The sequence below is a fragment of the Hyperoodon ampullatus genome (genome assembly GCF_949752795.1).
Source record: "Hyperoodon ampullatus genome assembly, chromosome: 8".
Taxonomy (NCBI): Eukaryota; Metazoa; Chordata; class Mammalia; order Artiodactyla; family Ziphiidae; genus Hyperoodon; species Hyperoodon ampullatus.
In genome coordinates, this window is record NC_136921.1 from 45,625,911 (window position 1) to 45,643,900 (window position 17,990).

Below are 17,990 nucleotides of genomic sequence, written 5' to 3' on the forward strand. Positions count from 1 at the left end.
CATTGAGAGTTGATGTAATCTGTTTCTAAAGTGGAGTTGTGAGTGAGAGAATTTGAGAAGAAAAGGATAAAGAAATGTAATAAATTTCCAGAGTTCCTTGAGTTGGACCTTCAAAATGTTCTCAGTATTTTCTTTGAAGAACTATAAATAATCAGACCAAAAATATCTGTATTCTAAAACAAACTTCAAAGAAAATATAAATTATTTTTAACTATGCAGTGGCTCTCTTTCATTAGCTTAATAAAAAATTAACTATAAATTCATAGTATTATTGTCAGTATCTAATCATTAAGATAGCATCTGAAAAAGATACTGTTATGATGAGTAATTTACCAAAAATGATATACATTTGTTATACTTAGGTACACAGACTGAGCATTTTTAAAATGCTGTATTTTTTTTTAACTGTAAAATTTCCTTCAGAAATAGATGAAAACATATAAGGGATGGGCACTAATAATTGCTGAGTATCTACTATGTGGTAGGCATTGTACTAGATGCTTTATATTTCCTCTCACCTAATCTTTACAAATCTCTGCAAAGTAAATATTATCTCTATACAACACAGAGGAAGCACATAGAAGTTAAATAGTCTATAGTAACATAGCTAGTAATGAACAGAGCTGGAATTCAATCCTGAAGCTGTCCAACTCCAAGGCCCACAGCCTTACATTATACTGTATTATTGATTCATAAATATAGAACATATGTGCCTTATATTTGAATAAAAGTTATAAATTTAAAAGCAATTTATATATTGCACTGACATATCATGTACTTCTTTTGAACTACCATCTTCGCTTATAGTTTCTGTTTCTTCTTCAAGGAAAAGAAAAATGTAGTATTAGGGGTAGTCTTAAAATGTATATTAAGAGTAGGTAGTTTCCCCCCAAAATGTATATCCCTAAACTGCCTGAAATTCAGTCAATTAGAGATTAATTCAGGGCAACTAATTCCTTTTAAAATCCAAATATCCAAGTCACTCACATTATAGTTTTTCCCCCTTCATGCATCTTTATACCATTCACATTGATATAAATACTTTTTCAATCTAATTCCTTTTCCTTTAACACTTAGCCAGGATCAACCAAATTAAGGGAAAAGGAAGTATATTTGGTGGTTGGGAAAGAGAGAAAAAACAAGAGGTTATCTGGAAATATTTAGGCCCATGTGGAATGCAGGAGAAAGTACAGGAACAGCAGTAAGTATAAGGAACATACAAGATCTACAAAGAAGGATAACAAAATATGCATTTTCCCCCAGGCTAAACATCAGAATATTTGCTGTTATGAAAATCAAGATAAAATTAAATAAATTTAAAGCATCTTTTTGTCCATGTGCACCATAAACTTAACATTCTTGTTAAGTATGGTTTTGCCATCCTCCAAAGTCACTAACATATTTTACTGGAAATATTAGAACTAGAAAATGGAAAATAAAAATGTATGTTTTAAAATTTTACTTTGATTGAGTTTAAGTTTAGAAATAATATATTTTTACACCTCAAGAATGTCAAATTCTTCTTCAAGTTCTTTTAAAGAAACTTCTTCTTCTTCTATGTTGAATGAACATAATGAACATGAGATGACTAAGACATTTATACATAACAAAAATGGAAATTTAGCAGTTTGACTTTTTTTTCAACTGACCTCCCCATCTCTATTCTTACTCATTTCAATTCATTTTCAACACAATTTTAAACTAATATTCCTAAAGTACAGTTCGGATTATTTTATCTTCCTGAACAAAAGCTTTTAGCTGCTCTTACCAAAGTTGAAAATCTTTAGCCTTATATTCAGGGCCCCTCAAAATCTGTTTCCAAATGAACTTTTAATTTTATTTCCCATGACTCTCCTTTGGATGGGGAGTAAGACTAGTTAGTATCGGTTTGTCAATATCAGCAGATTTGAAATTGAAGGGAAAGAGCGCTAAATAAAATGCCATCATTCAAATTCACAGAAGATTGTAGATTGCCTTCTAGGTTAGGCACAACTCTAGGTGATGCAGATAAACAGGTAAACTAAACCCAAGAGAGTCACGATACTTAGTGACTGTAATACTAAGTATACCAATCATTGAATATACACAAGTGGTAGGGTATAGGAGTTATGTCATTGCTCCGGGGGAAAAAGAAAAGGAGATTTTGGCCAGCTGAAGGATGTCCAGACAGTGGGAATAATTATTAGTGCATTGTCCCATAAAGTATGAGTGATGAGGAGAAAACGAGAGAAGAACTTTTGTGGTGATCAAGCAACAGAGTTTCCCCCAACTCTAGGGCTTCTTCCTTTCTTCCTTTTGACTCTGGCTGTAGCTCTCCATTCAGATTAGTTTCATTTTGTCTTTTCTGTATTCTTCCATTTTCTCTTTCCTTTACTATTTAATTTGAATATTTTTTTCTACGTTAATGGTTTTGATCTCATTCTATTTGTTCTTTAACTGTAACCCACTGAAAATCCTTTTTGGAAATAAATGGTGTTCAAGTCCACCTTTTCTTTCCTCTTGCAGAGACTTTTTTTTCTCCTCATAAGTGTTGTTCTCTTAGTTGACTGAAATTCAGTACTGAGATTTTTTTTAAATTAAATTTTATTTTTTTTATTCCTTGGCCGTGCCGCATGGCTTGTGGGATCTCAGTTCCCGACCAGGAATTGAACCCGGGCCCTCACTGGTGAAAGTGTGGAGTCCTAACCACTGGACCACTAGGGAATTCCTAGTACTGAGATTTTTAATATTAATTTTAATGTTTAATATTCAGTATTTTACATTTGAGTCTAAATTTTCTAAATTTCAATTGGTTCTTTTGATTAAGAAAGTTTTTAAATGTGGGTTTTAAATTTAAAAGATATAAATCACATTATAGGGAAAGCATAAACCTTTCTGACATTTGAAATAAAATATTATGAAAGAGAGGCAATTTAAGGAGAGATGCCAAAATCCTTTCACATTAGGAAAAGGAGACTAATTTAGGCATAAGAAACAATTTAGGAGGAAAACTAAAAGTAGAAGCAGGATTATACAAATAAAATTTAATTGGTATGGTTAGTAGAAGAAGGAGAATATATGAAGTGATATGAAAAGAAATGGATCTATAATTGATGCAGGAGCCTCAAATATCATTGAAGGACTGAGCTTCGGTTCTTGGTTCTAATTCAAAAAAGAAGATTTTATTTGGGGATGCCCAAAAGATGTGGATGTCAATTCTACCTGTAGATTATATAAGCAAAATAGTAAAAAAAAAAAAAAAAAGCTATGAATATTCATTCTAAGGGGCACTATGATATTCAGAGAGACTACACTGAATGTTTGTTCATAAAAGTATTAAAATGTGGAAAAAATTATTTTTATCTACCCTTAAGCTGGTGCAAAGTTCATCCATCTTCCAAAGATTCTCAGTATAAGTATCCGATGTTAGAAGTGTTTATTCTGTTTTAATAAGACATGAGTGGTCATACTAATTTTTATTTTTAAAAGCATCTAAAGTCATTTTTGCTCTATTTCCTAATGTATAAAGGATACATTTATATGGCAAACAGGTTCATTTTCTGAGAGAGTTACTTTTATTGCACGATCACTCTTCCACCAGTGCTCCTTCTACATAATGTAGCCTTCCCTAGTGGTACTATAATTTATGCACAGACTCAAATTGAGCCAGCTGTAATGCCTAAGATGCACTGATCATCTATCTATCTATCTGTCTATCTACATACATAATTAGGCATTAAGTTCAATTGAGTCTATTTCCATTTCTTTTTTCCTCCTTTTAATTTCCAAGGTCATTGCATTAATTCATGCATTTGTGTTCTGACTACAGCAACAGGCCTCTATCTGAACTTGACTTTCTCTCTCATACAAAGAATGTCACACCTGGCTGCCACAGTTAATCTTTCTAAGTCATAATTCTAACATGTTGCATATCTAGTATCTCTATCCTTCTCTTCCCTATGTCTAAAATATCTTCTTTGATTTCTAATTAAAAAGCATGCATTTTATTTGGAACTCTCTGGGCCTCCTAGATCTGGATGTCTATTTCTTCCCCAAGTTAGGGAAGTTTTCAGCCATTATTCCTTCAAATAAGATTTTTGTCCCTTTCTCTCTCTCTTCTTCTGGGAGCTCTATGAGAATGACAGTCCATTTCATGTTGTCCCATAAGTTCCTTAAACTATCTTCACATTTTTTCATTCTTTTTTCTTTTCACTGCTGTGATTAGGTAAGTTCCACTGTCTTGCCTTCAAGTTGACTAGTCCTTTCTTTGCTTCATCTAGTCTCCTGTTGAACCCCTATCATGTATTTTTCAGCTCAGTTATTGTATTCTTCAGCTCTTTGACTTCTATTTGGTACTTTCTTACATTTTCCATCTCTTTGTTGAGGTTCTCACTGTGTTCATCCACTCTGTCCTTCTTTTCCCCAGTTCAGTGAGCATCTTTATGACCACTACTTTGAATTCTTTAACAGGTAAATTACTTATCTCTGTTTCATTAAGGTTTCTTTCTGAGGCTCACCTTGTTCTTTCATTTGGAACATATTCCTCTGCTTCTTCATTTTGCGTGACTCTCTGTGTTGGTTTCTGTACAGTAGATGAAACAACCACCTCTCCCATTCTTGAAGGAGTAGCCTCATGTAAATGAAAACTTTCGTTTAGCCCTGTCCCAACTCTTGGCTGACTCTCAAACCTTTGTGTTTGTCCAAGCAGCCTGTTACGTTTTTAGTAGCTCCTAGTTGTTGAGGATATGCCAAGACCTGTCAGTGTCCCTAGGAGAGGATCTCAGCACCTAGATTCAGGCTGACTGGAAGCCAGACAGTCAGCAGCAACTTTTAAAAGTATGCAAATATATATTGTCCTGAGGGGCCACAAGTGTAAGCCCTACCAGCCACCAGAGCCAGATGATCTGGAGGTGGCCCCTGGGCAGCAATCACAAAAATTGAAGCTCCAGACAAATGCATAAACTCCTTTCTGGGAGACACTGGTGAGCAGGAACAAGGCAGCAGGGGAGTGTCAAGACAGTGTCCACAGCCTATGTTCCTTGAGAGCACCTCTGTAGGCCAATAAATGTGAGCCAAACCTGAGGTCTGCCCCTCAGTATGAAGCTCCAGGAAAAGCAAAGTGCCCTCCTTTACAGAAAGACTGGGGGTGTATGCCTCAGTCTGCTGTCTGTGCAGTGTCCTGGTGGTGGTAGCCTGCCAAGAACCATTCCTCTGATTGCCGCAGTCTTCTGGGACCCTGAAATGCCAGCCTTTCTGGCCACCAGAGCCAGTGATCAAGGGGTGTCTCCCAAGCCATCAGCCACAAAAACTGGGCACCAGACATTTGCAAAGCTCCCCTCCAGGCAACGCTGTGCTCCGGAGCTTGGCAGAGGGTGACTGTGAAGATAGCATCCACCCTTCGAGGTCTCTGAGAAGGATTACAGTCAGCCCCTAGACGTGTGTTTAATTAGAAGCCTTCCCCGCTCCCCTCCCACCTACCCCACTGAGCCATAGTTATGATGATTAGCTAATAGATCTCCTTCACAGAAAGACCTCTGGGCCTGTTGCCTCTTGAAGTGCCCTGAGATCGTAGCTGTTTAAGAACTCTCCCTCCACTGGTTACAGTCTTGTGGGACCTGTGAGTACAAGCCCCACTGGCCACCAGAGCCAGGCAATGTAGAGGTGTCTCCTGGTAGGAGTCATAAAAATCAGGACACCAGACAGGGGTATGAGCTCCTCTTTGAGTGACACCATTAATTACAGTCCCATGTGTCTAGAAATGCAAGCTCCCCTGGCCTCCAGAGCCAGGTGATCAGGAGGCATGCCCTGCATGGCAGCTGCAAAAATCAGGGCACCAGACAAGTGTAAAGGCTTTTTTCTGGGAGATACTGGCTCTGTGAAGCATGGCAAAGGGAGAACGTGAAGATGGTGCCTGCAAGTCTCCATCCGGGAAGAGTGTTCCAGCAGGCTCATAGAAGTGTATGTTAAATTAGATGCCTGCCCCTTTCGATGGTTTTAATATAAGCAGGTGAGCCTCCTTCACTTTAAGTCTGGGCACAATCAGCTAGCTTCCTCTGAGCTGGGCCCTGGGGTGGTGACTCTGTGTTCATGAGCCTTTTAAGAGCTGTTTCTCAGATCACTACCATCATGTGGGTCTCGGGATGTGAGCCCTGTTGGTTTTCAAAATTAGATGTTATGGGAGTTCATCTCTCAAGCACATGTCTTAAAAACTGGGGAACTCCCTTTGGGGTTGAACCCTTTGCTCCTCAGAGAGAAGCTCTGGGTTTTGAGCTCCCTCCAGTTGTGGGCCATCACACAGGGGGTGAGATTGATGGCAAGATCGTGTCCCAGCCTCTCCAACCCGTTTTGATGTGGTTTTCTTCTTGTCTGCCTGGTGCAGAGTTGTCACTCAGTCAGTCTTTAGGGTTTTTTAAAGAGGAAATCGTTCCATATGTAGCTGTAGACTCAGTGTGTCCGTGGGAGGAGGTGAGTTCAGTATCTTCCTATATCACCACCATCTTGAACTGGCCAGTTAAGTAAACCCAAAGAGACCACACAAAGACACATAATTGAAATATCAAAAATCAAAGACACGGGGCTTCCCTGGTGGCGTAGTGGTTGAGAGTCCTCCTGCCAATGCAGGGGACACAGGTTCGTGCCCCGGTCTGGGAAGATCCCACATGCCACGGAGCGGCTGGGCCCGTGGGCCATGGCCGCTGAGCCTGCGTGTCTGGAGCCTGTGCTCCGCAATGGGAGAAGCAACAACAGTGAGAGGCCCACGTACTGCAAAAAAAAAAAAAAAAAAATCAAAGAAATGGAGAAAACATTAAAAGAAGCAAGAGAAAAATGACTTGCTACGTACAAGGGAACCCTCATAAGACTATTAGCAGATATTTCAGCACAAACATTGCTGGTCAGAGGGAGTGGCATAATATATTCAAAGTGCTGAAAGAAAAAAATTCCAACCAAAAATACTATACCTGACAAAGTTATCATTCAGAATTTAAGGAGAGATACAGAGTTCTCCACAGAACCAAAGCTAAAGGAGTTCATCACCACTAAACTGGCTTTACAAGAAATGTTAAAGGGACTTTTTTTTTTTTTTTTTTTTGCAGTACGCGGGCCTCTCATTGTTGTGGCCTCTCCCGTTGCGGAGCACAGGCTCCGGACGTGCAGGCTCAGCGGCCATGGCTCACGGGCCCAGCCACTCCGTGGCATGTGGGATCTTCCCTGACTGGGGCACGAACCCGTGTCCCCTGCATCGGCAGGCGGACTCTCAACCACTGTGCCACCAGGGAAGCCCCAAAGGGACTTTTTAAGTTGAAAAGAAAGGGTGCTAATTAGTAACAAGAACACATATTAAAGAATAAACCTCACTGAAAAGTAAATATACAGGAAAGGTAGTAAATTAAGTACTTATAAAGCTACTATGAAGTTTAAAAGACAAAAGTAGTAAAACTATGATTACAATAATTAGTTAAGGGATACACAAGATAAAAAGATATAAAATGTGACTTTAAAAACATAAAACATAGAGGTGGGGGAACAGTAACAACTTTCAGCTTCAGAATCAGATCAAATTTCAGTCATTATCAACTTAAAATAGACTGTTATAGATATAAGTTGTTATATGTAAGCCTTATGGGAACCACAAAGCAAAAACCTATAGTAAACACACACACAAAAGAGAAAGGAATATAAGCATACCACTAAAGAAAGTCATTAAACCACAAAGGAAAAGTAAGAGAAGAAGGGAACAGAGAGGAACTACAAAAACAGTTAGAAAACAATAAACAAAATGGCAATAAGCACAGATCTATCAATAATTACTCTGAATATAAATGGACTAAATTCTCTAATTAAAAGACATAGATTGGATGAGTGGATAAAAAAACAAGACCCACTCATATGCTGCCTACAAGAGACACACTTCAGATGTAAGGACACTTGCAGACTAAAAAGGAAGGGATGGAAAAAGATATTCCATGCAAGTGGAAACCAAAAGAAAGCTGGAGTAGCTATTCTTAAATCAGTTAAAATAGACTTTAAAACAAATACTGTAATAAGAGATTAAGAAGAGCATTACATAATGATAAAGGGAGTGATCCAACAAGAGGGTTTAACATATACAAATAGTTATGCATCCAACGTAGTGGAACCTAAATATATAAAGCATATATTAAAAGACCTGAAGGGGGAAATTGATAGTGATACAATAATAGTAGGGGACTTTAATACCTCAGTTACACCAATGGATAGATCATCCAGACAGAAAATTAAAAAGAAAATATTGGCCTTAAACAACATGTTAGACAAGTTACTAACAGCTATTTACAAAGCATTCCATCTAAAAGCAACAGAATACACATTCTTCTCAAGTGCACAAGACAGCTAATATGTTAGGTCACAAGACACGTCTTAACAAATTTAAGAGGACTGAAATTATACCAAGCATGTTTTCTAACCATATGGTATGAAACTAAAAATTAATGAAAGAAAACTGGAAAATTCACATTAAACACATTAACAACATTAAACATTAAATACATTAAACAACATTATACTGTATAACTAAGGGATCAAAGAAAAAAATCAAAATAGAAATCAAAAAATACTTTGATACAAATGGAAATGGAAATGTAACATACCAAATTTTATGGGATGCAACAGAAGCAGTTCTAAGAGGGAAGTTCATAGTGATAAATGCCTACCTCAAGGAATAGGAAAAGTCTCAAATAAACAACCTAATGTTACACCTTAAAGAACTAGAAAAAGGAGAACAAATGAAGCCCAAAGTTAGTAGAAGGAAGAAAATAACAAAGAGCAGAAATCAATGAAATAGAGACTAAAAAGACAATAGAAAAGATCGATGAAATTAAGAGCTAATTCTTGGAAAAAATAAACAAAATTGATAAAACTTTTGCTAGACTTACCAAGAAAAAAAAAGAGTGCCCAAATAAATAAAATCAGAAATGAAAGAGAAGTTATAATTGATACCAGAGAAATACAAAGAATCATAAGAGACGACTACGAACAATTACATGCTAACTAATTGGACAACCTAGAAGAAATGGATAAATTCCCAAAAACATATAATCTTCCAAGACTGAATCAGGAAAAAAATAGAAAATCTGAACAGACTAATTACCAGTAATGAAACTGAATCAGTAAGCAAAAACTCCAACAAATAAAAGTCCAGGACTAGACAGCTTTGCAGGTAAATTCTGACAAACACTTAAAGAAAAGTTAATACCTATCCCTCAAATTATTCCAAAAAACTGAAGAGGAAGGAATGCTTCCAAATTCATTCTACAAGGCCAACATTACCCTGATACCAAAACCAGATAGAGACCCTACAAAAATAGAAAATTACAAGCCTGATGGGTAAAAATCCTCAACAAAATATTAGCAAACCAAATCCAACAATACATTAAAAAGATCATATACCATGATCAAGTGGAATTTATTGCAGGGATGCAAGGATAGTTCAACATCCACAAGTCAGTCAATGTGATACATCATATTACCAAAATAAAGGATAAAAATCATATGATCATCTCAACAGATGCAGAAAAAGCTTTTAACAATATTCAACATCCATTTGTGATTAAAAACACCTCTCAACAAAGTGGGAGTAGAGGGAACATACCTCAACATAACAAAGGCCATACAGGACAAACCCCAGCTAACAAGCTAATGGTTAAAAGCTGAGGGCTTTTCTCTAGGATCAGGAACAAGACGAGGATGCCCACTCTTGCCACTTTCATTCAACATAATATTGGAAGTCCTAGGCACAGTAGTCAGAGAAGAAAAATAAAAGGAATTCAAATTGGAAAGGAAGAAGTAACACTGTCACTGTTTGCAGATGACATGATACTACATGTAGAAAACCCTAAAGACTCCATCAAGAAACTGTTAGAACTAATAAACCAATTCAGCAAAGTTGCAGTATGCAAAAATCTGTTTTGTTTCTTTACACTAATAATGAACTAACAGAAAGAGAAATTAAGAAAATAATCCCATTTATAATTGCATCAAAAAGAATAACATACCTAGGAATAAATTTAACCAAGGAGGTGAAAGACCAATATATTAAAAACTACAGGACATTAATGAAAGAAATTGAAGAAGACACAAATAAATGGAAACATATTCCATGCTCACTGGTTGAAAGAATTAATATTGTTAAAATGTCCACACTACACAAAGTAATACAAAAAATTCAATGCAATCCATACCAAAATTCCAATGGTATTTTTCACAAAAATAGAACAATTCTAAAATTTATATGGAACTATAAAAGACCCTGAATATCCAAAGCAATCTTGAGAAAGAAGAACGAAGCTGGAGGCATCACACTCCCTGATTTCAAACTATATTACAAAGATTAGTAATTAAAACAGTATGGTATTGGCATAAAAACAGACACATAGATCAATGAAACAGAATAGCCCAGAAATAAACCTACACATATATGGCCAATTAACTTATGATGAAGGAGCCAAAAATATAACAGCGGGGAAAGAACCATCTCTTGAAAAAATGGTGTTGGAAAAATTGGACAGTCACATGCAAAAGAATGATACTGAATCACTAACTTACCCCATACACAAAAACTAACTCAAAATGGATTAAAGACTTGGACATAAGACCTGAAACCATAAAACACCTAGAAGAAAACACAGGCAATAAGCTCCTTGACATAGGTCTTGGAAATACTTTTTGAATCTGATACCAAATGTAAAAAGTGACAATAGCAAATATAAACAAGTGGGACCACATCAAACTAAACAAGTGGGACCATATCAAAGCTTCTGAACAGCAAAGAAAACTACCAACGAAATTAAAAGGCACCCTATTCAATGTGAGAAAATAATTGCAAATCATATATCTGATAAGAGGCTAATACCCAAAATATACAAAAAACACATACAACTCAATAGCAAAAAAAAAAAACAAAAAACTGTAGACATCTAGAAAAATGGTACAGATGAACCTATTTGCAAAGCAGAAATAGAGACACAGACGTAGAGAATAGGCATATAGATACCAAGGTGGGGAAAGGGAGGGTGGGATGAACTGGGAGATTGGGATTGACATATATACACTGCTATGTATAAAACAGATGACTAATGAGAACCTGCTGTATAGCACAAGGAATTCTACTCAGTGCTTTGTGGTGACCTAAATGGGAAGGAAATCCAAAAAAGAGGGGATATATGTATACATATAGCTGATTCACTTCGCTGTACAGCAGAAACTAGCACAACACTGTGAAACAACTATACCTCAATTCAAGAAAAATAAAAAATAAAAAATGGGCAGAAGATCTGAATGGATGTTTTTCCAAAGAAGACATAGAGATGGCCAACAGGTACATGAAAAGATGATCTATGTCATTAATTACCAAGTAAATGCAAATCAAAACCACAATGAGATGTCACCTCACACCTGTTAAAATGGCTATTACCAAAAAGACAAAAAGAAATAGCAAGTGTTGGCAAGAATGTGGAGAAAAGAGAATCCTTGTGCATTGTTGGTGAGAATGGTAACTGATGCAACTGCTGTGGAAAACTATAAGAAGGTTTCTCAAAAAATTAAAACTAGAATTACCATGTGATCTAGCAATTCTACTTCTGGGTATTTACATGAAGAAAATGAAAACACTAATTCAAAAAGATACATGTACTCCTATGTTCATTGCAGCATTATTTACAATAGCCAAGATATGGAAGCAATCTAAGTGTCCGTCAATAGATGAATGGATAAAGAAGATGTGGTATATATAAATACAATGGAGCCATAAGGAAGAATGAAATCTTGCTATTTGAAACAACCATGGATGGACATGGAGAACATTATGTTAAGTGAAATAAATCAGACAGAGAAAGATAAATAACGTATGATGTTTCTTACATGTGTAATCTTAAAACAAAAAACCAAGCCCATGGATACAGAGAACCAATGGTGGTTGCAAGAGGCAAGGGGCTGGGGATTGAAGATATGTGTGAATTTTTTCTTTAGTTTAAATAAATTAAATTTAAAAATTTTTAAAGTACACTTAACATAATATAACCTGTGATGAAAGAATGTAAAAATATTTCATGTAACATAGGAAATGTGAAAAAAAAAAAACGATGCAAACAAGAAAACTTCCCCACTCCCACATCCCAGTTCAACTGCAATTTTCTTCATGAAGCTGATCACCCTTGCTGTTGTGGTTTTTCTCTATTCTGAACCACCCCTGCATTTTCATTCCTTTCATTTAGCATTGATTCTAACAGAGTTATGTGTGGACTATTCTTTTAACTGACTACGTGTTCCTGAGGAGGAGATTATGTTTTATTTAATCTTGAATCCCTGTGTATTGAGTTTCCCAGGGTGGTTCTGATAGATGTCTGGTAAAAACTGAGTGAATGAATAAGTTTTTACATGTCACTAAAATCATTTTTTATGAAAGAAATAAAGCCCCCTTAAGAGGCTATTGTGGGGAACAATATCTAGACAAATCATGGCATGAATCTAAGATACAAGAAAAGTTAATATTCAGTAAAGAACATTAATCTATTTCTCACTCATAGTTTGATCCCATGGATAGGTGACAGTATCGACTGGTGAGAATGGAAAATTCTAGTGATTATGTGGCAGAGCTGAAAATCAGGTCTATAAATAAACAATCCTCTAAATCAATATTATCCCTAATCTCAAAGGCATGATCATAAAACATGACTCAAATATGTTATTTAATACTAGAACATTTTAATGAAAATAAGATGCTAGACATTACATGAGTAAGTTTATAATAAAAAACCTAGACTGCAATATTATTTATGTGAAAATTTCAGATGAATCTGCAACCTCTATACTGATCATTTTCTGCAAGATCAACATGACATTTCGGTAATAACATTCAAGTTGGCATAACGCAAATGTTCTGTTTATCTACCTCTGCATAATAAACCTCAAAACTTTGTGGTTTAACAATTTATCTTTCATGGTTCTGGGGGTTGATGAGCTCAGCTGGGCAGTTCTCACTTGGGGTACCTCAAATAATAAAATGGCAGCTGAGGCTAGAGTTGTCTAAAGGAGTCGCCGCTCAACATCTGGCACCTGAGCTAGGATGGCTGAACAACTAGAAACCCATTAGTCAGGCATTTCTTTCTCCACACGGCCTCTTCAGCTGGCTAGCTTGTACTTTTTTACATAATAGCAGACTCAGGGTAGGCTGACTTCTTATGAGGTGACTGACCTTCCCAGAGAAAGTTTCAAGAGAGCCAGGAGGAAAGTTGCAAGGTGTCTATGACTTTGCCTTGGAAGGCATATAGCCTCACTTCTGTTATAATCTAATTAATGATCATGGTTATCGAAAACTAGCCCAGATTCAAGGGAATGGAGGAGTGGACTCCACCTCTTAATGAGGGGATGGCTTGTGTGTATAAGAAGGGAACAGTTGATGGTGGTCACTTTGAAACCAATATTTTGAGAATATAGTTGACCCTTGAACAACATAGGTTTGAATTGTGCAGGCCCACTTTTTTGGGACTTTTTTTCAATAAACATACAGCCAGACCTTAGTATTAGCAGGTTCCACATCTATGGAAACATAGGGCCCACTATGGGACTTGAGCATCCATGGATTTTAGTATCCCCCCCGCACCACCCCCGCCCCATGGATACCAAGGGACAACTGTATATAAATCCAACTACTTTATAAAGAATGATGTCCCAAAAGACATCCTAAATCTGTCTTCCTAACAAGAATGGAGAGCCATTAACACACTCAATTCTGATTATTTGACTTGCAGCATGTTTGGATTAAAAACATACCTGTATTCTATTGCAAGAATCTAGCATTTGGCCAAAAATTATGTGCACTCTTGTTAACCCAAGTATGGTTCCTGAACCAGCAGCACCTGGGAACTTGTCAGAAATGCAGACTATTAGACCCTACCCCAGACCTACTCAATCAGACATGTATTTTAATAAGATGTCTAGGAGATTCATATGCACATTAAAATTTGAGAAGTGCTGACTTAGGCCATACTCATATACAGTCATCCCTCGGTATCCGTGGGGGATTATTTCCAGGACTCCCTGCAGATCCCAAAATCCAAGAAGATGCTCAAGTTCCTTATATAAAATGACATAGTATTTGCATATAAACTATACAGATCTTCCTGTATATTTTAGATCAATTCTAGATTACTTATAATATCTAATAGCATGTAAATACTTTGTAATAGTTGGAAGTACAATGTAAATGCTATGTAAATAGCTGCTGGTGTATGGCAAATTCAAGTTTTGCTTTTTGGAACTTTCTGGAATTTTTTTTCCCGAATATTTTTGATCCATGCTTGGTTGAGTCTGCAGATGTGGAACCTGTGGGTACTGAGGGCTGACTGTACTAGTATACACAGAGTAGCCTCAAACTTGTCATCTGAAGAAACCTAGGAAACATGAAGTACTCTTCTTCACCTTTGGGGACAGAGAAGGACTGTATATTTCATTTGGGTTTTAAATGGAAAAAATAGCTAAAACTTGATTGCTCCTATAAAATCTTTGACAAGTTAGAAACCGCATGTGTGAAGGTTTGTGTTTTAATCTTGCTTTTATCTGGGACATCAAGGATCTCACTATGTATGGGGGAAAATTTTTGATTTATGAGTTTTTCATATGACTAGGGAAGCTAAGAAGAAAAGACCAAAAAAAGTGCAAAGGACTTTGAAATAGATAATAAGTACATTATATACATGTAGTTATTTACACATAAAGACACATGGAAAAAATTTTCACTATTATTATTAGCGAAATACTTAAAATATTTTTTTAGGCAGGATAGCATCATAGTTCTGTCATAGATAAAGTGAAAGCAAATTTAGAAACAAAAATGTTCTTTTTAAAGAAATAAAGTTAACTTTTGAAAACATACCATTTTCTGCCCAAAATACGTTCAATCCATTCACAGTTTCTTGCCTGTTCTTCTTAATTCATCATTCATTTCTATGATCTAAATTACAAAACATAATTAAAATGCCTATGAGAAAGTTCTTAAAAATCAGATAAGTTCAACATTAAAGATAATTTTAAATTTTCCAGGCATTACTTTATCTTGTTAAGTATCTGTCATGTTATCTAGAAAATTACATATGAATATTTAAGTCCTTTATAGATAAAACTATTTCATTTAAGGTATAACTAGAAACTTTAGGTTGGTTTCCAAATGGCACTTATACAAGCCTAGATTAAAAGTTAAGCACCAGATTTAACAATTTTTTAAAAAGATACTAAATTTGAGTAAGGAACACAAAAGGATTAGCTGAAATTATACTGACTTCTTATGTAGACAAGAAAGGCAAATGACTCTCCATTCTTCCAGTAATCTATTATCACCACAAATTAGCCAAATGGAGAGAGACCTCATTTTCTACTTTAATTCTATTATGGCATTATCCTAGAGAATCTAAACTGAAGACCACCACAAGGCTATGAGGGCCTCAATAACTATCAAATAGACTTTCTCTATTTGTTACCACAGAGTCAATTATCCCTTTTTGTTTGGATCACTCACATTGTCTGAATTCTCAAGTAGCCTGCTTTCTTTATCTGCTTTTAACTTGGCTAAAGTATTCTCTAAACCTTAATGTGTACTTCCCTGCTGAAAAACTTTATTGGCTTCCCACAGTCCTTGGGATAAAATCTACCAAATACTTAGAGGCCTATGAGACCCTTCATGATCAAGGTACTGCCTGTCATTCTACTCCAACCTCCATTTACTTCTCAAGATGCAGCAATGTAGAATTCCTTGCACTCACCAAGGCACTGGCACATGCTATTCCTCCTGCCTGAAACACCTTTCTTTTCTTTCTCCTCCTGGATAATCCTTAACCTTAAGATTCAACTTGCTAGCTTCTTCCATAGGTTTCTCCAAGGCAGTGGGTGGCCCTCTACACTTCTGTACTACATACTATTGACACATATTCTCATAACACTTATATTACATTGAAATAATTTTTCTCAACTGGAGGGCAAAGAATGTCTTTTCTCTGTATTGTGTTCAGCGCTGAGTTTGGCACTCAATAAATGTCACTGAATAAACAACGAAATGAATATACAACTAAAATAGAGATGAGGGAGTTATAGTGATTCTGAGTCCAATTTGAGTAGGGTGGAAGAAATCTACTCCCCACCCCCCACTGATTAGTTTAAAAGATTTTATGGGGAAAAATGGACCTCTTCAGAAATAGTTAAATACGGTCAATAGTAATACTGTGATAATTAACTGAAAATAGGTCATTCCAGGTCCTGCTAATGAATATTCATGACACAACAGGAAAAAACAAAATTACAGAATGTTAGAAATAACTGTGCACTTCAGGGTCAAGTTCAGCATCTTCATGGCAGAGATGAAAAAATATGGGCTAAAAGAAATGGACCTGAGATTGTTAGGGGAACTTTGATGTAGGATAGGGCAGTGGTTCTCCTAATGTGGCTCAAAGTTGAAAACCACTGAAACAGGATTTTTAAAACTAGAAGAAGTTTTACATTAATTTGCAATGGCTTAAGGAGGAATTAAAAAGTGTGATTAAAAAAATAAGCAAGTAGGGCTTCCCTGGTGGTGCAGTGGTTAAGAATCTGCCTGCCAATGAAGGGGACACAGGTTCTAGCCCTGGTCCAGGAAGATCCCACATGCCGCAGAGCAACTAAGCCCGTGTGCCACAACTACTGAGCCTGTGCTCCAGGGCCTGTGAGCCACAACTACTGAGCCCACGTGCCACAAATGCTGAAGCCTGCGCACCTAGAGCCCGTGCTCCACAACAAGAGAAGCCACCGCAATGAGAAGCCTGCACACCACAATAAAGAGTCGCTGAAACTAGAGAAAGTCCATGTAAAGCAATGAAGACCCAACACAGCCAAAAATAAATAAATAAAAATAAAAATGAGCAAAATACCTGAATAGACATAAAAAAAAAAATAAGCAAGCAGAGAAAACAATCTCAAGGCAGAAGTAGAGAGCGCTCAGTACTGTGTTGTTAGCATTACTGAAAACAATGAAGGTTTTGAAGATTTAAAATGTTTAAAGCTTAGGTGAGATCAACCAAAAGATCTAGAGTAAATTAATAGGTCACTTAATTATTCATGTTTATGAAGAGAACTAATTGACAATCTTGAGTCACTTTTTATTTGGTTCTGCAGTAAAATGTATGATTTTTCTTTCAGTACTTACCGTTCTTTGTTTTGTTTATGGTAATATCAACATTTGAAGTGGAACTGGTAAAGTACTAGATCAGCTGTGGGTACTCAGGCAACTCACAGTTAAGTATTCTGGGTTCTATTTTCTCATTTGCAAAATTGTTTGGATTATATCACCTCAAAGATGCTTTTTAGCAACTATGAATCCAAGAACACTGGTTTGCCAAAATTATAGAATTAATTTAAAGAACAAGTCTAGTTCACTTAAATACCTTAATATCATTATTGGTATTTTTAATTTGCTTGGCAACGTCGGTTTTTAAGTTAGTGAGTCACCTTGGGTCTCCAATAAATAGATCATATTTACATTCTTAGTTAAGAAACATAGGCTGCAGTGGAATGGCCTATAATTCCTGCAGTCTGAAGCCACAAAATATGGATAAGATCATTGAGAATCAAACAGCCAATGAAAATAACAACAAAAATCTATCCACCTGAATTCAGGTCTAACACTTTTCAGTACGTTAAATATTTGAAACCTCGTAGGCACTGCGGGACCACACATGGCGGGACCACACAAGGCGAAAGGTCCATCCAAAGGGGCTTTCAGGCCTCATCACCGCATGGGTTCGGCGTCATCCCTGTCCTATAGCCGAGGGTGGAATGCTAAGCAAGGCCCGCTGGTCTCAAGAGCACTTTGGGAGGATCACACCTTAAGAATCCTCCCTCTTCCCGGCCAAGCCGTAACCTAGCGAGAAAAATGGGCAATTTGGGAGGCTTTCCTTTCCCTCCAGATCTCCTCGCATAGCCCTTAATCCCCACCATCAGCTTCCCAAACTGCA